Here is a 26448-nt window from a genome sequence, read left to right on the forward strand (position 1 = left end):
CACTAACTTGCTTTTTAAATCACAATTGCCCACTGACCTGCCTGCTGGTGGTGAAAATCTTCAATCCATTATTCAGAACAGAACCATGCAAGGATTATTATTAACAAGGGATAAGATACTGTTTCAGCAGTGCCATTTAACCTCCCCCTCCATAATATATGGCTAGCTAATCACTAGCAGCTTAAAGAATGATGAAACCATTAATATTTGAGGGCATCTTCCCTGCTTCTGTCTATCACAAGTACTAGAATAATTTAAATTAAATACGTTACATGACTAAAACACATTTCAGATGATATTATGAACTACAGCTCTTGCTGGTTGAATGCATCTGTCATTTCTAAAGTTAAGCTTAAGTCCACCCAAGTCTTTGAGGGCTCAGTTTTGCCCTAAATTACACCTGGATAATTCCACTGCTGTGAATCATATGATAGGAGGTATATTAGGGGAATATTTCATCCTTGCAAAGTATTTTCACTGTGCTTTTTAAAAAATCAATTCCAGTCCAATCATTTTAAAAACACTTTTAAAAGAGTCAATTTGTAGAGAAACTATTGTAGAAAGAAGTATTGCTGGTTTAATAAGACAGTTACATGAATTAACGAGCACTTGATTATTGTAAAAGATTTTTCTCAAATTTGAAATATTCAGGTCAAAAGAGATTGACTCAAAATCTACCAAAAGCAAACTATTAAAATGCTATTTTTTTTTCCCCAGAGTGAAATCAGCTCTGCACTCATAGCATTTCATATTAATAGTCTGAAGTTACTTATGGAGTATTGCAGAAAGTTCTGCAGTTCAAAATGTATGGGGTATGTGGATTCAACAGCCATTTCTGGCTTGACCCTACTAATATGATTACTCTGGAGTTTTAAGACACAAGATATGACACTCCAGTGTATTCCTCCCAGTGCTGTCTTTCTTGTTCAGGCTTAGGAGCTTAAGCAGGCTTTTTTGTTTTCTTTTCCCCCCTCCCTTCCCCCCCGCCCCCTGCTATGAAGAGCCAAACAGAATACCAACATAGAAAACATATTTCAAATTAAACTATGTTCTTAAATATTCACAAGACTCCCAAATACCATTGTATCCAAGGGTACTTTCTGTCAATAGATACTAACTACAAAAATAATAGAAGTCCAGAGTTGACCCAGATATTGTCAGAACTTGTGATCTTTGTCAACTCAACTGAATGACAGGCTGAACTGTGCAAATAACTGCAGCCTCCACCATTAAAAAGAAAAAAAGAGATAATTTCAGGTCATTTGATGCAAACCTTTTTTATTTTCTTAGGAAAACAAAAAATCGCTAGTCAACCAAAACTTGGCTTAGTCTGTGGGTATTTTCCAAATTAAAAAAAAAAAAAAAAAAAAAAAGAAAAAGAAATGAAATACATCTAAAACAAGTTTTGAAATTTATTTTCAGCTTTTTTTCCAAAGGCAACATTTACCAATCTGATTCAAATCCATGTTTTCTTCTGGTTTTTATTCACATAACTAAGTATTTATTTTGGTGAAAACTTTTCAAACAAGAAAAAAATTGCCTGACTTTTCCCTCTAGTTGTCCTCTGGAAGAATACTCTATTTGGGATTACTTAGAATTTACAAGAGAGAATGACACACACAATACAAAGCCATCTTAATAAACACCATGGCCGGTCAAGGGTCAGCCATTGAAAAGAAGCCTTGAAAATAAAGTTCTGAAGTAACCATGGTTCTGAATTAACTTCTGAATCTGTAAATGGATCTTTTTGACTTCTTAATGTAAGTCGTTATCCCTTCTGTGAAAATGCTGAACTTTCTTGCTGTGTATACAGAGGATCTAGAGCACACAAAACTCTTGAAACAGAAACCCTGTTTTTGAAATAGGACTGTTTCCTTTCCAAACATGCCAAAGACATCAAAAGCTTCCAGTCTTTAAGGATGCATTTCACTGGGAGACAAAAATCTCATTTTAGAAGAGAGCTCTTCAAACAAAATGTGAGACCTTCTGGTCTCTCTTGCAGCCAATGACTTTGTGCTGGTTTGATGGAGAATTTTCTTCATGCAGTTAGAAGGCTTTCTTTTTCATAGCTAGCTCAGTCACTAGTTGTAAAGTTTTATCTACTCTTTGTTAACGTAAACTACACATATTGTTGAACAAGCTATTGCATTTTCTGAAATGTTCGGTGTCCTTCAGGGTTCTAGGCTGTTTCCAAAAACAGTTTTAGGAGCAGATAAGGCTAGTTAACAGAAACCAGCAATCCACAACCCTCTTGTAATTTGAGAAGCATAACCTGTAACTTCCGTAAGTTATATATATGGGCCTCAGGTTGACTTTTTACTCCAAATCAAAAATTTGAAAAGTGTGGACCAGTCAAGATACTATGATTATTTATCTATCACCTTATGATCCCTTGAAAAAGATGTCTATGTGATTTTGGACTTGTTCAAGCAGTTTCAAAATACATGAACCTGAGAAGTGAGCATTTGCTCTAGCTAGTATTCTCAATATAACCCTTTCATTTTCTGGTTACTCCTTAGCTCCTAATAGGCTTTCATTGTCAGATGCTAAATATATCATTATGTATTTTTTATGAGGAAAGACTTCTTCAAGGCTTCTTCCATACAAATATATGGAAAGAAGACAGATGATGGTTTGCTTTCACATATTTTATGGGCTGGCTTGTGTTATAGGTGTTTTGACTAATACCATGTAATTTTGGAGGCTTATTAGTATTAATAAAGTGCTTAGTATTGCCTCTCTCATTTTCCCAGTGTACCTCAGCTTCTTTGCTTGAAATTATAGGATATCCTGTAGCTCAATATCCATAATATATGAGCTCAACCTTGACATGAAAACAGTGCTGCACAGAGTCCTATAGTTGCTAAGATGTTAAGAAGTGGTTTTCTTCTTCCTTCCCAAGAGGCACATTCCCATCTCAGCATGCAACTAACTGCTGACAAGACGGTTTATATGTACTGACACCAAGCACAGCTAGCTACCTAAAAGAAAATTAAATCTCACACTGAGAAAGGACCCACTATCAGTTAAGCTTGCAATGAGCTGTAACTGTGCCAAGTACCATCATTAAGAGCCAATTTTTGTTTTTTATTGTTGTTCAATACAACAGATTCCTTCTCTAAGCAATGCATACCCCTGAAGAAAAGATCAGGATTACACAAGGCAGCTAGTAATTTCCAGTTTTCTCATGTATAGTCATGAACTTCAGAGCAAAGACATCCAACTGCTTGGGGAGAGAAGGAGGTAAAATGGTGATAGGAATGAAAATAGCAGTAGTAACTCGGTAAACCAAGCAATTGGTGTTGAATGAATGCAATCTGAACAACTGAAGAGAAATCTAGAGCTAAATAGGACTTGCAGACCAGAATACAGTAACAAAGAGGAACTCAATTTCACAGCAACTTTTCCTCCTTATTACTGGACAGTCATACTTTTCAAACACTTCCATGAAAGCAGTTTTTTTCCTGATCGAAACATCAGGCTTTTTCATCCGTGAAGGTGTGAAGATTTCTCCTTCAACACAGGGAGTGTGCAAGACAAACTTTGAATATCTTTCCATCTCCTTCAGAATTACTTGGTACAAAAGAAATCTTCTGCTTTGAACCTGATGACAAGCAAAATAACCAAGTGAATCCCTCCTCCTGGGCTGGTGCCCCAGCTGTACTGAGACAGAGTTTTTGTTAAAATCAGTTTATCAGCAGATAAAGTTGGTAGCAAAGCTTTTCAAATCAAAGCCAATTTAAAGCCTTCCAGCTAAAGTGATATTTTTTTTGGTTCATTCTCATTTTCCTTTGCCAGATTTTTAGTTTTGAAAGCAAAAAAAACAAGAGATGAAGAATTCAAGATGAAGAATTTCACTAAAATATATTTTTCAGTGAAAAGTGTCACAAATCAGCATTTGCAGTTGACACTTAAGAAAAACACTTATTTAAAAAATATTTCAAAATGATGCTATGCCACTTTTTTTTTTTTTTTTTTTTTACATTTCTAAAATGGTGCAGAAATTTTCTGATGGAAATTCTAGCATTTGCCGTATGAAAATTCTATGAGGGAAAAACTCTCATTTCTTAACAAATATGTATCTTTTAAGAAATTTCATCTGGAAGGTTTGTTCTGGTTCTACTTCCACCAGTATTAAAATCCTTAGAAAATGCAGCCAGAAGCCTGAATCACATCATATTTAATTTGTCTAAACTGTGTTTTAAAATGTATTTCATTATACTGAGGTAAACACTCTGTGCACCCATTTAAATAATTTTAAATTTGATTTATATTGATTTAGTGTAAGTCAAGTCCTTCTCAACTTAAGGAAAGTCAATGCAGGACAGGTTTAATTCACTTGATGACTCCCTGAACAAGAGTTTAATAAAACCAATTTAGCATCCAAACTTGATTAATCAGTGTGATCTCACATGGAGCCAAACTACCAGAAATGGAGGAAGTAGTACTATTTTGCGATAGGAAAACAGACAGCTAGAAAACAGAAAGCAAGCTGATAAGAGCTGAGGCTACTACAAGGTGGAATTGCACATACACATTGTACACTATGACACTCCAAAAGCCAACCATTAATTTCTGTCATCAGATATCTGCCTGGATCTGGTATGGGAGTCTAAAGTTATGCACCTAGAGGAAAATGCCATATCTGTAATTAGCCCATGATTCACAAAGCTTTGTATGATTTTTCTAAAAATAAAAGAGTGAATGGTATTTCAAAACTATGAAAAAGTGATACAAAAGAACCAAAGGAAAGACATGGAACTCCAAAATCCTATCACTGAATTTAACACTCTTGCTCAGACCTTGAAGTTTCTTGATTATAAACCAAAAGCAAATCATGAGGAAAAACATAACATAGTTCACTAATATACTGCAAAATGACACAACCGGCAATAATGTTTGATTCAACACAACTGCTGCTAAGTTGGTGGTTGAGCCCATGGTCCCGGTTTTGTCATATAAAACAATGCTGCCAAGAGAATGCGTAACAGATGCTAAATAGGCACATCTCACACATTTCTTGAATTTGTTCATCACTGACTTCCTTTGGGATAAAAGAGATATTGTCAACATGATGATGATAGTGTAAACATTTTGGCCACTTCAAGCACTTTCTGAATACCAGATAAATTCAGAATAATTTTTAGCAGTAGGTTTGCCAGAGCATCAGCTGAAGCCTTCATTATAGCTATTCATATTCCTACAATGAAGGTTGAATCAGCAATTCCATTATAAATGCTCTTTCAGAGAGTTTGACAATTTTGCTGCAAAAAGTATTTTTGGCTTAAGCTTGGCATATAAGTTGTCTTAGATACAATTTTTGAAGTTAGTTTTAAACTGTTCATCTGTTTTCTGCATAAGGATGGAAGAAACAAGGATGTTTTAAGTACAAACTGTTTTTCTTTTGAAGTACATGTTAGGTAAGGAAAAGAAAAATCAGGAGTCACAGACACTCTAGTCTTGTAAAGAACTAGTTACATATGCATATTTACACTTTACTATATGCTAATTACATGTACCATGGTTAACTGTGGCACGATCCAGATGTCAAGGATTAAACGCTAGGGAAGAAATTCTCTGAAGGAATGGTGATGCACAAAGTCACTCCAGCTTTTCACCTTTCCAAGGAAGGGTAACACTCATAAAATCACCAGTGCAAGGTCAAGTAATGTGCTTCTAAAAAGCAGAGTGTAATGGACAGTTGTTTTATAAATGTAGTTATAAAAGAAAAACTTGACAAATCATCCAGGTTTAATTTAATCACAAAATCGGTTAACAGACATCTTTCCTGACAGTTAAACCATGCTTTCTTTCCTATGGCTGATATAACTGCATCTCGCAGGCAGGGAGATATTCCATCACAATTCTAACCCTTATAGGTCTGCAAGGAGTGCAAGAAACTCCCGGCTACACAATAAAAATGAAAATACATTATATGGTAGTGGAAAATGATACCAACTTCATGCATGATCTATTTACATTTGGATATGCTAAGCTTTCAATGAATGTATAATAGTTATCATCAACAGAGCGGTTATTACTGGAAACTGGGAAAAAGAAAACTTTAGAAAGTTCAATTAATCTGGCTGAAACTCACTTTTACAAAAAACATATATTAGAACCTTGCAAGTACTAGAGAATGAACATTTGTTTGTAGGAGACAGCAAATGCTGATTTTAACCTTTAAGTTCTTTGCTAGCAAAGATTTCTATTTGTTATCAATAATATGTTGAAATAGTAACACCGGGCAGGGGGTCTGTTTGCACTTTTTGGATATACACAGGGTGCACTTTTCCTTATTGTCCTCAAGAAAGTGCTGAGTCTCAATTCTGTATGGCAAGTCACTAGGGTAAGAATTACAGCAGACGATTTGACCTTTCTTTTCTAAGATGTATTAAATCGCTTTCAATTACCAAAAAAAGTAAGCTACCTGACAGATGGCTTCAAAGCACTATCCTTCATGGTTCATTACCTGAATCTTGTAAACAGGAACAGGCTTTTCTTACCTGCCTGTGAAGATGCTGCTGAATGTCTTATTTCTGGAAATGCCGACTATAAATACGATAGCGGTATTTTGTGATACGGAACTCCCAGAAACCATTTTCCTTTTAGCAAATTAGCTGAAACTACTTTGAAATCAGGTCTGGATACGGAATTCTAATGCTGTTACATTTCTAAAGATACATCTGCCTTACACAGTGTCTAATGTACTCCAGATACATTGTCACACAAGGAATAAATGCAGAACAATACCACTGCAACCACTCTGGATTTACTCTAAGCAAGCGGTAGAAGCACTTGCATTTCCAAATGTAATGTGAAGTTCTCACAATTCAGTCCTCCATTCCTCTGCTAAGTAAGGAGCTTTAACTGAATAACAACTGCTATACTGGGCCTCAGAAACTGCACTTTTTGCCTAAAGCTAGATGCTGCAATTAAAATGTACATTCGAATATACCAACTTTTCTTTCTATATTTATATTTATATTAGTATCTATATCTATATCTATATTTATATTAGTAGATGAAATATGCTTACAAGAAAAACCAAAAGTGGAAGTACCCAATATTAATGATGCATGACTGCTTCTGGTCAGTGTTTCCAATGTCTACTTGCAATGGCTAAATAGTTCAAGCTTTTAGAGAATTTTTTTTCATACAACAGGTCTGAGAAGTAAAATAAATTTAAAACCAGATGCTCAACTCTCAAATTTACAGTAGGTGTCTTGGACAAAAGTGGATGAGTGTGGGAAATGAATCTATTTGAAATACTTGATTGTCTTTTAGCTACCTGTCTCAGGTAAACTTCTGTGTAATAGGACAGGCATTTTGTTCTGAAGTAAAGACTACAAAAGTTACTGTGAATCTTCCTCAGATAGGAGACTATAAGCACTCCCAACCAGCAGAAGTTTTTCCTGAGTAAATAGGTGCAGGACAGGACAACTAAAAGCTAAAATTGCCTATCACGACACTTTTTTGTTATTCGTGGCAGTTGACATTTGCAAACAGAAGAACAAATGTATGAATATTGTACGTGATATTACAGAAGTGGATATTTCAATAGTGTTTTAATTGAAAAGATTGATTTTTACAGGAAACCCAATTTTTAAATGTAATTTATAATATGGCATCCAAGGGTTGCACTATAAACCTTGAATAGAAGCCTAAAAGGTATGAGATTGTGGTTACAACTCAGAAATGTTGAAGTTTTGAGACAAGACTTTTTGGAGTATAAATTTTTCAAATTATTTAGAAAAAAAAATCTGTGTGAAAGATGCAAAAGTTTGAGATTTTTTCAAAAAAATCACATTGGCAGAATTAATTTGCTTACTTTCTTAAAACTCAAAAGACTCCATTTGCTTTAATTCTTTTAACCGTGCCAGCATTGTAACCCTTTTACAGGAAAATAGATATTCATAGAATGATATGATATTGGCATGCAGCTCTAAAAGAAAACACATGAACAAAAAGCAACATTGTGGAGAAAAAACACAAACAGAAGTAAGTTTTTGTTTGTTTTGTAATCCACAGGTTTTCCATTTAAAAAAATGCCCAGGCTAGTAACACATTCACTGTCCACTGGGCAATGGTAACAACCATGGGGAAAGCACTCCTTAAGATTCTGTGATCGTGATGCACTGAAAGGAACTGGCAGCCCTGGCCCTGGCACCAAATCTACTGCAGCCTTCAGAACCCAAAGGACAATTTTATCTTGGACATGTGCTCTGCTCTGGTATGGTAAATCAGAAAATCTTCAGCAGTCCAAATGAAGGTGCTGCAGCATTTAACACAAGTGATTAATCACTGCAGTAGCCAACATTATTTATTTTACTCTGTGATTTACCTTTAGTATTCTCTCTAAATTACCCACACTTTTCAAAGCTAATGTACTGATATTTTACTGATAATGTATGAATGAATTACAGACATCTTCATGGTGAATGCTCATTGTTTTAGCATCTGGTAGACATGGAAGAGCTGATTAGGCACTGAAAAAAACACAATACTATAATAACAATATTTAACAATATTTTCTTTGAGCTGCTATTAATTCAGCTTAGCAAACAGAAGAGGAAGAGGACACTGTATGATCAAAGCATTTCTTCAGAGCAGGGAGCTGGTAAACATAGTAAAGAGATGGGAAGGAAAGATGTTTTCTGTGTCACACGATTCAGGTTCTACCCTAAGCAAAACAACACACAGCTGAATTAAAAGGACACATCTTAAAAAAAATAAACTACATACATTTTTCTTGACTTCTGGATTTGAGGCCAGTGTGTACATATTAAAACAAACAAAAACAAAAACCAAATAAACAAAAAAAACCCAAAGCCAAACCCAACCTTTTTGTTTGAAGTTGTAACTCTTGTTCTCCTCTTCCTATGCTCTTCTTCTACACAGATCTGTCCACAGATACAAAATACTTGAACTATTTAAGTAATTCTGCTTTTAATTGAGTTTTTCTTTCAGATTTGTTGGCTTAGTAACACACAAGGCAATACAATTCATTTTGTTCACTAATTGTTGCTGCACACAACTCTAAGCAGTTCAGAGGCTCCTCTTAACATTTAGTTTAAGAATAAGACTGCATGATACACTACTGAGTTTTAATTTCTCAACATCTGAATAAGTATCACCTTAATTACAGACAGCCCAGCTGACTACCATAGGCTCTCTTATGTGGGAAAAGTGTAACAAGCATCAACAAGGGTGTCAGAATCTAGCCCTGACTGTGCCAGCATTAAGCAAGTCACTGCAAAGTCCAGAGGAAAAGCTCAAAAGTTGTGACTTTCAGGTTGTTTGCTGGGAAGACAACATGGGCATGGAAAAAAGGATGACTTTTAACTGAAAAGGTGTAATTTTCTACTTTTCATGAAAGGCTGATTTTTTGAACAAAGATCCGACTATGTAGAGCATTATAGAAACCCTTTTGCATTTCTGGGTCTGGATTTCAAAACCAAAAATTGCTCTGGACTCTTGGGACCGACATCCATGAGACTTGGCTGGACAGAAGGGAGAGAGATTATTTATGGTGCATCGCGTGAGGTACAGGCTGGACACAGAGCTTGACATACAGAGAATCCTCACACAGCACTGTAATAGCCCCCTCAATTATAATACTCTGACTGTAAGATTCTGACTATAAATACTTAGAGATTTTTTTTTTTTTTTGAAAAAAATAAAGCCATTGCTTCAGTAAAAAAGGAAATTATTTTAATAGTATAAAATATTCAGAGGCCCAAATTGTCCATTCTTACATCTTGCACTACAGAGAAATTCTTGTGTTTTGTGCAACTAAGTCAGTACACCACCACTTTCCCAAGAAAGCTTTTTGCTTATGCAAGTGAACGAGCACTGTTGCAGCTCTAAAATCCAACTGCCCGTAACACGCGAGCAGTGGTAGGAAAAGCATACCTGAGGTGTGAGAGTCTTCTCTGATCCCAGGTATTGCAGTAACTGTGGAAACTAAAATAATGTATAAACAAAGACCGAATCTCCCCTGCCCTTTGCAGTGCTTTGCTGTTAGAAAATGTGATTGTCACTGTTTAGGCTATTCCTTCAGACTTTCCATTACTTTCTTTTGTGACCTGTATTATGATTTGTGTTTCATTTTATTTGAATGGAGGATAGCAGAATATATGGATGAAAATTAAATTGGGAGCTTGCCAAGCATTAAATATTTTTCATGTTCTTCTTCATCTTTTTGGTCTATAAAACCAAGCAGTAGGGACAGGACCACCAGACTAATTTTTACATGCGATGCACAGTGTATCTGAACACCTGTCTGCAGAAGGCAGAAAGCCAGTTTATTATTCTGTTACACCATCTAACCCTGAATGTGATGTTAATGAAAGCATCATAAAACTATGCTACTGAAATAGGGATCTTTTTTGAAAAAATAGTATTGCTTGTATCCATGTGTAGAATACCAATGCTTAGGCAAAATAAAACCAGGAACAACACAGCTGCTTTTATTGAGAAGTTCATTTTTTAAAAATTTTTATTTTACTTTTTTTTTTTTTTTAAGGAACTGCTTCTTAAAGGAACAAAAATCAAGTTGCTTTTCTGGTTGTTTTGAAAGGATCACCTTCTTCCTCCAGCCCCTCTATCTACCAGCTTATCTTTTTGGCTCTTTCACAGTGCCATGCCCAGAAACACAGGATAACGGGGATTGCACTCACTCACTGCAGGGACTCCCTCGTCCCTTTTACTTCTGAGGGACTGGAAGGATGGTCAGTACATCTGCTGCTAATTTACAAAGATTAACCACTTCTTAAAAGAAGCAGGTGCTAAATCACATATAAAGATGCAGCCTACATACTTCTGTTCTCAAGTATGGGCTCTCCTGCTTGTGCTCATCTTCTGGCCCTTGTACTGTGTGTAACAAGGCATTTACTAAAAGAAGTATTAATAACAGCTCTTCTGTAGAACTCTACCGACTAAAACTAGGCCAGATATAGCAATAAGAATGCTGGAAGTTACCCACTGAGTGTATTTGTCATTGGTTTAGTGCTAAACCAATACTTCATAGAGGAAAATGTCATCTTAAAATCTGTATACCATTTAAACCAAAAGCAGCTTCACATTCTAGCTAGAATGATGGAGTAACCGCTACAGGAGTTTTACTAACAAGCCTCACAGCCAGATACAAAAAACAAAAAGACTTTTAGAACACTAGCATATGTAAACAAAGAATGTGAAGAAAGTCAAATGTTCACATCTAACCACAGAGGCACTACACTAAGTAGCACACAAACAGTATCAACGTGCAGCATGCAGTACTTATGTTTGCTTTTTAAATACTGTAAAACACCACTAAAAATATAATTTGTGTTGAACAGAATACAGTGTACTCACCCTCCCCCAAACAGCAGACTGAATCTCACAAAGACCCAGGAAACATAAAACAGGAATACTTAGGAAAATGTGAGTACATTCATAGGAACACAATCTTATCAGCGTCACTCCCTATTGCATTGCAAAATTAGTTCCCTGCTACTTGTCTGTCACAATACATTTGACAGTGGCTGCTCTGTTTTTACCAATAATCACCTGTATCTCAATACAAGCATTTTCAGCAGAGGATACTTATGCAATATTTGTGACATCTAACTTTAAGGAGACAGTTACTAATCGTACATTTCCTTCTTAATTGGTTTCCTTCATACAAAAGGAAAGGACTCTTAATCTTAGCATTTAATCCTCAGAGAACTAATTTAAGGACAGAATCCCACTGTACTAGGTGCTGAACATACAGCCTAGAAAGTAATCAATCTTATTAATTTCCTTAAGTACTATAATTCACTGTATCCAGGCTCTGAGTTAATATTTTATATGTTTGTTCTGCCTTCATGCCATTAATGTAAATGCAAATGACAGCTTCTTGTATACATATAATCTTTACCTTAATCCTGCTCATATTTCAAAAAGCAAATCTGATAATGTAGATACGAGATAAAAATTTTCTTATAAAACTCCGAGCAGGAGCCCTGTGGAGCAGAGCATGGCATACGTTATTGTGAGCAGTAGGGAGGTGACAGATGTTTAAGACGGTTCTGAACAACACAATTGGGTCCCTAGTAGATACCACCGTATCTGATTAGGTAGACAGCTCCATTCATCTATCTGCACAACAGGCAGGAGGTTTCTAATTGCTTTGCAGATCACTTAGCAATTAATGATGCTGTTGCCCTTGGACAGATCAGGCTACAGATCAATATTTTCTGGCAAAGTCAAAGCACTGAGTAGATATAATGATACCAAAGTTACCCTATTAATAGAGCCCACATGCAAGGGTTGGGGTGTGAGACTTTTTGGACAAAAATTTATTTCTGCCACAAACCAATATACACCCTATTGTTGAAGTAAATCAGACAAATCTAAATTGGAAATAAAATAAATGCCAGCAAAGATATCTACCTTTCCTTAAATTGACAATAACTATTACTATGTGTTATGTCATGTAAGTATTATCTCAAGTGTATAATATTTTCTCTCATAAGTTCTCATGTCAAATACCCATAACTCTTTAAAAATTTCCTTTCACAAAACTAAGCCTATATAAAATTTTTCACCAAATCAGAGGCAAGGCTGAAAAAATGACAGGCTGCTGAGCAGACTAATAAGCAAACAGAAGCAGGACTTTTAAAGTGGGACTGGAATGATCCTACACAGATCAAAAGCACAAGGGCCACAGAAGGCAAGAGGGTCTCTGTTAAATTTCCCCCCTATATTACCAGGACATGTGTGTTGTGGACATTGCTGCTATTAACAGCTTTAAGAGATAATCCTCATGTCTTAAGCACTAGAATTATTTCTTAGAAGTACAGGCTTCCCTCATCTCTACAAACAAAGTAGGTCTGTACAAAACACTCCGGAACTAAAGTGACCAGACTAGTAGCCCCCACAAAGCTGAGGGAAGTAAAGCATGTCACATTAGCAGGGCTGATATTGTTTCTGTTGTTCTCCAGTGAAATCTGTTCTAGGACTCTGAGTAAGATTCAGTGTCACCAAAGCCAATGGTAAAGTTTCAGCTGATTGCACTAAAGTGGAGATTTTTATCCATCATTTGCCTGGTATGAAAAGTGTTCTCCAATTTCCTGTCTGGAACACATTTGAAAACCAAACCAAAATCAATTTTAATCCTATTTTTAAAAAAGTGCCTACAGCTAGAAAATTAAATAATTTATAATGCAAAGGAGGGATTTTTAACTGCTTGCATGACTCAAAATGGTTATTATATTAAAAAAAAAATCACTGACAGTGAGGACTTGCTTGGATTTCTGTTACAGCTTTAAATTATAGCCTCTGAGTGCCTCAGGATCATTTTAATTGGGAAAGAACTGTAGGCTGAAAATCAATTATTTTCAGTAATCATCTGTTTCAGTTCTTCACTAAGTACCCATACAGCTATCTGTGTAAGACAAATCTTATCAGCCCAATATCAACTATGTGGGAGCATCTCAGTAAACCTCCTGATATCTTACATACTTCGTACTATCTGTATAATCACAAATTCTCCAGTTATGTGATTCTACTAGCTTCACTGGGATTATGGTAACACACAATTTGCCCATGAAAACCTACCTGGGGGAATACTGTCCTGTCCTTTAGGAAGCCTATGGGAGATCGATGCAGAGAAAGAAAATGCAGATAAGGAAATTCATTTTTAAGGTAACCTGAGGACATAGGGACAGTCTGGGGAACTGATCATGTACTCCACATATATATTTAACCTAGAATATTTAACCTAGAAATATTCTAACAGACATTTTATAAAAATATTAAAAGGTCTTATCTTTGTAAAACTCTTTACAGGAACACACTGAGAAGGGTGTTGAATAGCTTGAAAATAATATGGTAAACTGCCATATCACTCACAATAAGTTCCCAACAGAAGCTGTGTTTGGAATCAGTCCCTTTCTAAGAGAGTTCTCACTACAGAAGTAGTAAAAAGGAATAATGGCAGGGACATTAAAAGGCCACAAAAGCCAACTCTCTGCCCCAGGACATGATCAGTAACAGCTCTGAAATGACTGTCAAATCTATTCTTAATGAACTCAAGTGATGGAGGCTCCCCACTCTCTTGCCTTTATCAGTTCTTATTAGGACTTGCTTGTGCATCTCCCTCTGTTTTCAGCAAACTTTAATTTTTTTGAGACTTTTGAGGATTTGACAAAAAATCCTCCCAATGTTGGTCTGCTCTTCTCCTTGGGGACATAATATTCAGATCTGCAATGGCAGTTTAGAGGCCATCACTACATACCTGAACAAGATGTTGCAAGCCAAGAGCTAGAGGAAAAGCTCCAGGTCCTCCCCGTGACCCTTTCCACTGGGAAAGTCCCGCCCACAAAGCTATTCTTCTGAAAGCAAGGAATGAAGGAAGGAAAGTTATGAAGAGGGGCCAGGTGTGCATCCCTTGGTTACTGTCCCCCGTTATTCTGGTCAAAGAGTTTGCCTGACCTGGACACCAAAAAGAAGCTGACTGAAGGAACAGGTCTGCTGTTTCTATGATTTTAGTGCTGCTTACACAATTGTTTATTTTTGCTTAAACCCATCCTTGTTCCAGTGTTTAATTAACCTTGTCATTAAGAAGGTTCTCCTGATGTTTAAGATAACACTCAATGCATTTTAAGTTTACTGATTCTTTTTCTCTCCATATACATGACAACGATTTCTGCTTTGACACATTGAAGTTACCTTTTATATACCACTTCTTTATCTTCCCTTTTCTATGTGAAGTAGCTCCAAAAATCTTTCCCTAGAGGTCTTACTTTGGAGCTCTCTAAATGTTCTTTTTGGTCTGTTATGGATTCTCTTCAGTTTGCACAGATCTTCTTCTTGCAGTGCAGTGTCCTGACTTTGCACAGGTGCTCCAGATGAGATCTTACCCATGCTGAGTAGAGCAAAGGGATTACTGCACACCTTCTGTGAGGGGTACTGCCTACCATATAAATCCCAATACTACAAGTGCTTTCTTGATAATAGCCTGCCTTTGTTCCTTGCAAATGCTCTAACTCCCAGATCTTTTTCTGAAGAACTGATTCTTGGAAATTCAGCTCTGTTATCTTCAGGGCAGACTTCTTATCTGCTATTGGTAAAATCTTAAGTTAATAATTTAGAATTAAAACCAAATCTGCATTTTATTGCTCCCACTGTGTAATGTTTATTTTTCATTTGTTTCACCAATGGAAAATTTTAAAAGCCTTAATTTTAAATTTTCTTTCTTTTCATGCTACAACTGCTGATTTTAGTTTGAACTCAAACTACAAATGATTTTATAATTCTAAGGTATTTTATGCATTGCAGGAACATAATACATTACATGATGTCATTATACACAATTCAGATACTTGTGTATTTGCAGAAAAAGTCAGCTAGATATGCTTTTCATGTCCATTCTTCAGCAGTTGATGACATCTAGTACTATGCACATAAATTTTAAGTTTGCTGTAAACCTAATTACACTGCTACGCACCAAATCAGACTTCTATTTCTTTTACATTCACTTTTTCTTAAGCACATTAAATAACAAGAGAACACAGAAATACTAATTAAGTTCAAGGAAGAGTGGGAATTCAGCATTATTTTTTTTCTGCAGTTCGTACTTTTTTGATGTATACTTTCCAAACATTTTTTTCTTTTTTGCAAAACATGATCTAGAAGCAATTAAATAGATAGACAAGCTGTTAATGCAGGCTGTTTTATCAGTAAACAAAGCATGAAATGTGTTTTTGACCCAAATATATCCTTAAACATGACCAACATACATTCATAACAATACCAATTTCTATGGACTTTCACAGATTTGGTCCCAGTTTATTGTACAGTGTTAGCACTCAGGTTTTCTTGGTGCACACTGGCACATCACATCAAGGTATATACTGAACCAGAATGCACACAACTCTATGTTTTAGCTTGAAGAGATTAAACATACTGCAAGAATGTAACAGTGATTTTGAAGAGTGGAGGTCACAATGTATCTATCTCTATATATTATTAATAATATCTCTAAGAAAGATAACTGCTTGAGTTATTGTTTATTCTTGCTGGAATATCTAACCTTTCTCAGGCACTTTGTCATAACAAATCCCTGAGGCTTCTGTAGAAGATCAACAACTTGCCAAAGCAGCAACTGAACCAGAAGGTTCCAGTGCATGAGAACTCTGGTTATTTTATGCTTGACTAAGTCATTGGACAGTTGGGAACTGAGCATGAGTTTCAGACAAGGGCAAAATAATCTAGCGAGGATTTATGTCCACATACTGGGAGGGGAAATGACAGTGTTGCTGTCCCCTTTTGTTGTAAGAGAAAGATTATGAGTGCAAAATCTGTATTGGAGTGTAACATTAAAATTCATAACAAAAACCACAAGCCTATTCCAAATGCTGGAATGAATCCAAGCAGAATTTGCGAAGGAAACTTGCGACAACTCTCAAACATTCTGCAATATATCTTAAGTATTTGATCAAAAATATTCCAGTCATTACCGTTTCCCATTTTGAAAATAAATTGGGAGATCTTGCAAGCACAGAAAATGAAGATTTTCCCTCATATAAAGTATGTTTGAGGAATTCAGGGAACTTATTTTCTAACAAGGATTTTTGGCAGGAAGATGATAATATATCTATTTTGTTTTCTGGTAGTAATCAATGTTTCACTGGTTGTTCTGCTGCCTGTATGGGGCATGCTGTGTTGAAAGCTATTCAAAGAGAGTGATTTGCTCTGCGACTCATAGAGTGAGACATATTCTTTCATTTTCAAGTCTCTTGTGTATGTTTTGATCCAGGTTGCTGGTGAATAAAAAAAATCACCTTCCAATATATGAGAGACTAATTCTCAGCCAACAAGGGTTTATATCACATAAATAAAACCCATCAAAACTGGATTGGCAAACCTGCTGGCAGTTTCAAATGAAAGCCAAGAATTAATTGGACATAGAGACAAACAATTTTTCCATTATGAAGATGAATTCCTGCAAGTCAAGGTTGAGTTACATTTAACATTGCCTAGAGGATTTTCATTTCTGGGAATGCTTGCCTGGGACTTATAATAAAAACTAGAGAGAATATCCTAGAGTTCTATTTTAGGGAGATTTTTATATGATGTCTATCACTACAGTAGTTGGTTGATACATATAAGCCATGGGGTTCTTTTGATTCAGGTGGCCCATTATTCATAATAATGATTCTCTCAGATTATATGCACATAAAAGTAAGTCTCGCCCTTCTTCTTACAGCAAAACATCATTTCCTGAATTTAGCCCAGTGAGAGGAAAACTGTTAAATTGGGTATTGTTTTGCTATCTGGCAGCTCTGTGAAGAGATCTACCTAAATAAAACCAGTAACTTGTCAGGCCTATCCAAAGAAGAATTTGTGCTTCATTTAGAGAGTAAGTTCACCTCAACAGACCTCCAGTTTAAAATTTTGTCCTTCCAGATAATTAAGAACAAAGTTGCACTGAGATAGCTGTTTATATATTCCAAAAACATATTAACAAATTCAAGGGAGTGCATTCAAAGCTGAGGAACCCTTAAAGAACAATCTCTGCAAATGGCTTATTCTCCTTTAACCTCTTACTGAATTTTGTGAGCTCTCTTTTCATTTGAAGACACATGTAGTAGAAGGGAGTATTCAGCAGGCATACCAAGTGAGGAGAGAGTAAACTGGTGCACACTCAGAATTGCTAAGTGACATGTATCCCTAGAAATTCAGCACAGAAACATATAAACATCGAGCATCACTTTACCAGTTTTTTGAAGAAGAGACAGAAGGCCACACGACAGGACTTAGGGCCCTTATACCAGTCTTGATAGAGGAAGCTTAAGGAAGAGGCAAGCCAGCTCCAAAGGATGGGCTATATATAAATAACTGAAGCTCAGTGAACTGTGGCCTCAAGATCTCTCTAGAGATCTGCTAGATAGCTGTATTTATAGAATGCTTTTCCTATTACCAACATTTCGTATTGGCTTAGAAACCCCCAAAATCCAAAGTCAGTGCAAATTATTATATGTAGCCAAGAGAAGAGCTCTCTGCTTTCTCAAGCTTTCCACTGCAAGACTGCAGCATATGCCATCCCTCTCCCCCCACACCTGGTGGAAGATGGCAGATTGTATTTTAAAATCTACAGCAAAATAGCACAGAATAATAAAGCACATAAAAAAGTGGAAATCAAGAAGAAACAGACAAGTCATATCTGAATTAAACTCATGAAATTATGGGAATCATCCATATTAAAAAAACTGTCATTATTCAGTAGCAGTGAAACTATGGGAAAATCCACAGATTGCTCTAAAATCTAAAGGGTCTAATGCTGTCATTAGGGTAACAGTTTTAGTAAAATCTATAAATACAAAATTGCTTAGTGCTGTGTAGTCCTATAACAAGGCTTGATAACTTTACATTATAAGTGTACATTATTGCAAGTGTATATTATTACACTTAGGTTTTAATTCCTTTTTCTACTGTAGAAGAAATACTTATTCTGCTTCTTCAACTCCATATTGTGTCAAATTTTCAAAGATGTGCATCTCTTCTACCCTACCACTAATTCCCTTTGCATCAAGACTCACAGATAATGTCCAAATCATCTTAATCCCTTCCATTTATTGCCTTAACATGCCACTGCTGGGATGCCTTACACAAATGCAGTAGTTGTAAAACTGGTGTGCTGGAACCATTGCTTTTTTTTTCCAAAATGATTCAGTATTCCAGTTTTGCTCACTTGTCTCTTGCATCCACCTGTTCTCTTTCAAAAAAAAAAGTGCTATCTTTTAATAAAATGAAAAACCATACTTTTATTCTTATTTCCCTGCGTTTACTGTCAGCCTAAAAGTATTGACTAGAAATAGAAGTTTCAACTGCCTCTTGAAGGAAACAGAAAATCCTCAAAATTGACTGAAAATCTGAGAGCACTCACTCATTCTTAAGAATAGAGCAGCATCTCATTGTGTCCATGCTGGGCAGCAAGTAGGTATTTATAAATCCATTCTACTGAAAGAAGATTAGGGCAACAGTAACATTTAATACATTATGTGTGAGATTAAGACTCAGGTGTGTTAATCTCTTCTGATACTAAAGCTACTAGTATATGATTAACTTCAGATACTGGAGGAAGGAAATAAATTGATACAAACTGAGCTGGGATTTTTCACCATCAAAACACAGGATGACAGAAGATGCAAAAGCAGGAACGAAATTACTAAGTAGCTTTATAGAATTGCCCTAAGAAAAACCAGAGCACAGGACACTAAAATGTATGTGGCTGAAGAGAAAATATGTTATAAATTTAAAATAAAAGAACCGGTTCACAATACACCCAATACAGCCAGCAGTTTTTCTGACCTGATAAGGAGTCTGGAAGCATAATCACTCATGAAGCATAGGTTAACAGGGACTCCTGAAAAGAGCTCCAAATCTGTAACTATACATCAAATAATAATTCAAACCATCCACCTACTTTATTAAAGTTGACTCATTGGCAGGGCTGCAGCTTCTGCTAATGAGGATAGAAGGCAAAAATAGAAAATTATCTGATAAGAAATGAGAATTACAGACCAGGAGGAAGGAGGGAGAAAAGAAAGCAAAATGTTTCTTAACACACAAGGCAAAAAATCTACCATGAAGTGAAATGAAATTCCTGTCTAAGAGAAAAGCAATTTAGCTTTATTAACAGCTGCCTCACAGAGGGTCAGGAGTATGAGCAATTAAAATTAAACAAGCCAATTTTAATATGCCTTAGTAACTGTGATTGATCTGAGTTGCTGTTGACTGTACATCAAGAAACAATTTAGGATCCAGTTTAAAACAAAGTTTATAATCCTCATTTAATGGATTTTAGTACCTTAGGCAGTACAGTGTTGTAAAAATGATTAAAATGTGCCCTGTCTCTGTGTAATCAATAAAGCTTCCCACTGTACAATTGGTTCAGTTCCAGGGACTCCTCAGCATGCTTGGCCATGCTGTGTCTGTAGAATTCCAAATAAGTCATCTATCATTATTTCTATACACAGGATTTATTAGACACCTCATCCTTCAGCTTATTAGCACTGAAGTCAGCCAAACAATGAAATCACAAGGTTACCTTTTAACAAAGACATAGTTAGACCGAAACATACATCAAAACCTTAACAGATATGTGTCAACATATAGTGGCAGGGATGGATAAAAGACTGATGGAGATATTCAAGATGTAAACTGCGAAGTGCCCACAAACAGAAATGGGGAGAATTCATTCTGGTTTACCAGAGAAGCTGAACATGGCAGATTAAGAAACAGGTCATGCATCTTATTAGACAGGAGAAGGAAACCCCAACTCTCTGACCATTGAAACTTTTACACTACTGAAATCCTGATCTCTTCAAATTCTAAGAAATTTTACAAGAAGCAGACACATCATTCATTTATACCCTCATGTAACAATCTCCTCTGTTTTGCTTTTTCTTATTTCTTTATAACTCCCAACATTTAATTTGCATAATTAAAATAAAGCACCGGACTTAGTAATGAGAAGGTTCAAGCAGTTGCATGAATTCAAATACTCAGGTTCACTCAACTGCTACATGGGACTGTCAACTTCTGAATCGCAAAGTACAACCGTTACTTGAAGATCAGAGCAATGGTCTACTGCTAAAAAGCTACCAAACTGTCAAAAGTACAACTCAGTCTGCTAATGAGAACTAGATAGGAACATGACTGTTATTTTTGTCTTGAAAGGGGAAAAGATGACATGAAATTAGATATAATCCAGCTGAAAACCTCTCCATTGGGCAACAGTGGATGAGATGCTCACACAGGCACTTACAGGGTGATAAATTCTTTAAGCAAAATATGTCTACTATATTTTCCAAACAGACAACTGCAAATAAATAAAGAATGCCTACATAAACATCAAATAGGGTGTTTGGTTGCATTTTTGCCATAGTATTTGAGGCTGTTAAAAACTATGTCTTGAACTCCCTTTTTTTTTCCCTGGCATTGTTTCTCTCCTTTCACTAAATACCTGGGGAAAAGTGTGATACGTGATATAGGATTTATTGTCTGCTATTATCTGTCTTGTTTCCATCATAGTGCTTGCCTGTCACACAGTCCCTAAGATCACAGTTACTTGCAATTTGATGAGATACCAAGAAAATGTTATTTTTGCATGTTTGCTTTTTCCCTTATATTTGAATATTAGGGAGCATATGCTGAGGTCATCCTGAATTAGCTTGTAATTAGAGCAACATATAATAATGATCCATGGACAATCTGCACATATTTTCATAATGTCCAGCAGAGTTTTCACAGACCACATGGAGTCGTGTGCTGCACTGGCAGCCCTTCTACCAGTGGCTGAGCCAGCTGATGTACAGCTTAGCTTGAGAATATCTATGTGGACTTGAGTTAGCAGTGAAGACATACATCAGAGTCTGAATTGCCAAGCTAGATTTTAAGTACTGGCATGGCATTAATATAACCTGAGACAGACGAGGAAACTAAATAAGGAAGCGTTTGGAGAATCCATTAGACGGAAACATTTCTGAAGGGACAATACACAGGCTAGACTTCTTGCACTTAATACCTAGATAGCACATATAAATGAACATTCTTTAAATAAAGAGTGAGGGCTAACGGTTTGGTATTACCACAAGAAATTAAATCTAACTTGGCATTCATCAGTAGGGTTATATGTATATGCATACATGAATCTGCATATTCATACTCTCACACACATATATAATTTCTCTGTGTGCCACTGACTATATACATATTTTCTAGTTAATTAGAGATCTACTAAATTAGTAACTTGGTAATAATTTCACGTATCATGAGATGCCCTCTAGTCACCACTTGCAGGGAATGGCACCTGAGCTTCCATAATGTTTTATCTGTTCTGCCAGAAGCATCACTAGAAAGACAGTTGAAGAGTGCACACTCTTCTAAAACAGACTTGCACAAGGCAAAGCTTTTGTGAAATGGTATTTCAGGATGCTTCAAAGACAAAATTCACCAGCAAGAACAACTCTGCTCCTATGTCCCAAGAAGTCCACAGTTCTAGCGAAGGAGGACTGTAGGCGGAAAAGGACATGAACAACAGTAAATGAAAAAAAACGTGTTTGGAAAGTGAGAATGGCCTGATATAGGTGCTTTGAATCACTCTCTGGAGACCTATTCTCTTTTAACGCATAGAACTGTCCTCTTGTCCCTCTAAATATTCATCCTCCTCTGTCCCGTCCCCCACTTTACACCTACATGGAGTCCTGACAGAATGAAGTCCTAAACTAGAAATCAAAGCTGGGAGTCTGAAGTTTGACAGTTGAACCCTAAGTTCAGTTCCAAACAGCTGAAACAGTTTGCTTTGTTTCACAAAGAGCAATGATTAATTCAATCCCTACTTTATCAGTCTAACTGAAAATGGATTAAGCAGACATAGTCACGTGAGTCTTAGACTTTTTCTGAATTTCCAAATGGTCACATAAATTAACTGCTTCACTAAGGAAAAAAGTGCCAAGGAAGACTATTCACGAGAGAAAACCCCCACATATATATGCATAAACCCTGGCAATTTTAGCATTTAATTACAATACCTTTTTTTCCTCATGGCAGCATAGAAACTACTGGGTGTCAATAATAATTCCTGCTCCTTACTCCTGCCTTTAAAATATTAAACATGCAAATAGCAAAGACATAGGGGTATCTAAGTGATGAGTAACAGATGTTGCTTTTTTGAAGACAAAGGGACTGCCAAGCTCTTGAAAGTCAAATCATAATAAAATTATTTGGAGGACCGGTACAAAAGCAAATGTTTTATTGATACAACAACTAGTAATAGTGCCAGGAAAAAAAGTTAATTTGTTCTTGAAAAATCTGGTTTTTGCTGTTTCAAAAACCAAAGAAGTTCTTTGGAATCAGATTCTGCCAGCAGATGATTTACAGACTTTTTACAGGGGACAAGAGCAACAAGTAAATGCTTAACTATTAAATAGCCTATTGCATGTATAAAGAACAAATGAAAGAACACTACTGATATCTGATTAAAGGCAAACATGAAGAACAAATTTTGAAGAAAAATCATTTCTGACACTGCACTATTAAGACCTGAAAAATCAATCAATCAAACAAACAAAAATCCCACCTTGAGTTTTCAAAGAAAAAGTAGCTAGTACCAACATTGCCTTTGATATTTTACCAGTTATCATCACTACTACTTTTCTGTTGAAAAAATAAATTGACCAAAAAATAATAATAAACCATGCTCGGAGTCCAGCCCAGCAGCTTTTTGCCTTATGCCACCTCTCCAGAAAGATGAAATGGCTTTGCCTGGGGCAAGAATTCAGATGAAGGTCTGGTTCAGTTCCCCTCCATTTCAGCTTATATACAATGAGAATGCACATGAAGACCATGGATTCTCTTCTATATCAGTTATTTTAGTCTACTACTACATGTCTGTTTGCCTCTTTATTTTTAACTGAGAAATCAAAATGAACCTTTCACATGTGACTGGAGGCCTGAATACCAGATAAGGAAAAAAGTGTCTTCTTGGATAAAACCTTGTTTTGTTTTCCCATCAATCTACATGTCCCTTCCATAGCATTTATATCTCAGACTAAACAGCACCTGTGTCTCCTTCCTATTTTGCCTGCTTTGAAAATGGTGTGATTTTTCATTAGATAAAGCAAGGTTTCTGATATGAAGATGAAATATCTTTCAAAGTAAGCAATGAAAAAATGAATTATCTCTCCGTGCACCCTTTGGCACCTCAAACACTCTGATGTTCTTGGGTTTAATCTGATTCTTCACTTCATCCTATATTTGTCAAAGAGCAAGTTATTCTTCTAACTGAAGATATTGAAAGCTCAAGCTCAGTGATATTATCCTGTTTACTGTGCCAGAGATGTTGTTTTTCACAGCTAGAGATTTCACTTTACCAAACTTAGCTCTCTACTGTTCTTTTATCAGAGTATTCATCACGTATTATTGCCTGTAGTTATATGCAAAAAGCTCTGGTTTCTTGCGATAGTTTCATAATAATGAAACAGATCATGCCGAAAAACACATCAGAAGTAGCTATTTTCAAGACAATGTATCTCTAACCTGTGGGAAATCTGGTTCAATATTTCTCTATAATTGCTGCAATCTATATAAAATCACACATAAAAGCAACGATAAGATAGAACAGAGAGAAAAAAATATCTAAATATGAAAAACTGTCTGGCCTGGATAAGCAACAAGCTGACTTAGGCAGCTTTAACAGTATGTGAGATTTTTTTAAGAGGAGAAGGAAAAGCTCAAGTTCATAGTAAAGTGCAGGAGTCTTTCAAAAAACCAAAAAACCTAGCTTGAAGCAAGGGATTTATCATCAGTTACCTATTTACTTTTTACTCCCTTGCCCAGTGATTTGGCTACCATTATTACACACAAAGCCAGGACTAATTGAGATTTTGACAACTCTTTCATGATAATTCTCTGTGATAAGAAACTAATTTCTGACCCTTACCATAATCACTGTCTTTTATGGGCCAGCTTCCACTTGGCTTCATGAAAGGATAAAAGGCGTGTTAGAGACCACAAAGCTCCTCAAAACTTATTCTAAGATCAGTATCGCTGTTTGAAAATTTACCCTCAGAAACATTTTAGCAGTATTTTAAAGGACAGCAAACCTCTAGAGATGATGGTTTATGCTTTCCTGAAAAGGTGTCACAGATACCTTCCCTTAAAACCATGCGAGGAATTCTCTAATCTTTAAAATATCCAAAGCAGTTATTCTCAGATTAGTGTGTTTTTTCCATGAGCCTCTCGTATACCTAATTTTGTATTTTTCTCTATCTTCATCTCTTAAACTTCATGTACCTCTGCCTCCCTAGTTCTTCTAATTGTGTTAATTGTACATGAAGAAAAGACATTATAATGTTCTTTCCATATAACATCATTCTTACGTTAAAAATTTAATTGTAATTACGTTTGCAATTTCATTTGCTTTAGTGTAATCATGGAAATTGAGCCATGTATTTAGGTTTTTATTTCCTTCCTCCACATTCAAGGTTTCTCCTGATGAAATATTGGTGACAATCCTTATATTTGCTCTAGTTTTGTATTGGAGACAAGGTTGGGTATGCTTCACTAATTTTCTTTGGTTTTTATTTCCTTCTACTGGAAGAAATTAATCTTCAAACATCTGTGCTTCTTCGCATCCCCATTTAGCTATTAAACAGTGTGTCTTGGTCTACAGCTTCACTTTAGCGTACTTCACCACCACCAGTAAGCAACAATAACTCAATAACTAGATACATTTATTTATTTATTTATTTATTTGGTTATATTACTGCTCTGGGAGAAGAAAAGGGAATGTTGTATGTTATTTAAATGAATTGTAACACTGGAAAACAAGTGATTAAAAATATACAAGTGAAATGAAAGTATTATATACCTTAAAGCGTAGAGTACTATTTTTAGTCTAAAGCTGTGCATTCTCTGCTGTGTTTAGTAGGGGTAAACCCCTCCCGTGTAAAATCGTTACATGGACTCCTGTGAGCACCATTTCCAGCCAACACTTTCATCCATCTCAATTTAGTGAACAAAACTTTGCAAGACATGGCCTAAAGAGCCAAAGAAAAGAAATCGGTTCAGTAAATACGGAGTTAATGCTCATCTGTTTTTTGCTTCACTGACACAAACTATAAAAGAGTTGGCAAGGTAATGTCTCTTAACCCATCTACTTGGCAAACTGATGCCTTTTTTTCTTTTTTATTAAAGAGCTCTCCCATTCACAAGGATCCTTGCAAGAAACTTGCCAACTCTTTGTGGGAAGTCTGTTCATTCTTCCCTTATCACGACTTTGGAGAAGCACAATCTTAAATGTCTGTAACTTTCTTTCAGAATTGAAACTGTATTGCTAAGTTAGTCACTTGCGATGAATCTTCCAGCATTGCAGCACTTTACTGAAGCAGGAGCTCTTCATTAACTACTGGCAGCAAAAAAGAATCTATACTGACAAATTGTAGGGCTGTTTCTTTTGATTAAATATACCTTTTGAAGTAATTAACCTTGAATGTACGAAATACTCGTTGGTAATCATGTACCAAACCAACTAGCAATAACAGTTTGTATTTCTACAGCACCTTGCAATCAAAAGTCATTAACTGACTAGTTAATTGAATTAATTATAGAAGTTTCGTATAATCCAAGTGGATACTGATTTATTTTTTTTATTTCTCATTACGTATGCAAGATTTCTTGCTAGTGGTTTTTTTTTTTTTACCTACGTAAAATTTTCACCTGTTTTCTTTTTAGAAAAACACTCCTTATGTGGAAAAACATTCAAATTCCACCCCAAATAAACAACATTAAACTGAAAAAAAACCCAGAAAAAAAATGAAACTTTTTGATTTCTATCATTTTAAGCTGTCTTCTTTAGTTACAAATCCTGATGTCTGCATGCTAGAGAAGTAAAAGCATTAAAATTACAAG

General features: G+C 35.9%; 1 protein-coding gene across 1 annotated transcript in view; it reads right to left on the reverse strand.

The window, feature by feature from the left end:
- The window catches only part of LOC102089076 (bifunctional heparan sulfate N-deacetylase/N-sulfotransferase 3), a 299272-nt gene that overhangs the window by 149560 nt on the left and 123264 nt on the right, over window positions 1-26448 (reverse strand). The window lies entirely within an intron of this gene.

Source organism: Columba livia, chromosome 4, assembly GCF_036013475.1.
Source record: "Columba livia isolate bColLiv1 breed racing homer chromosome 4, bColLiv1.pat.W.v2, whole genome shotgun sequence".
In the NCBI taxonomy this organism is placed as follows: Eukaryota; Metazoa; Chordata; class Aves; order Columbiformes; family Columbidae; genus Columba; species Columba livia.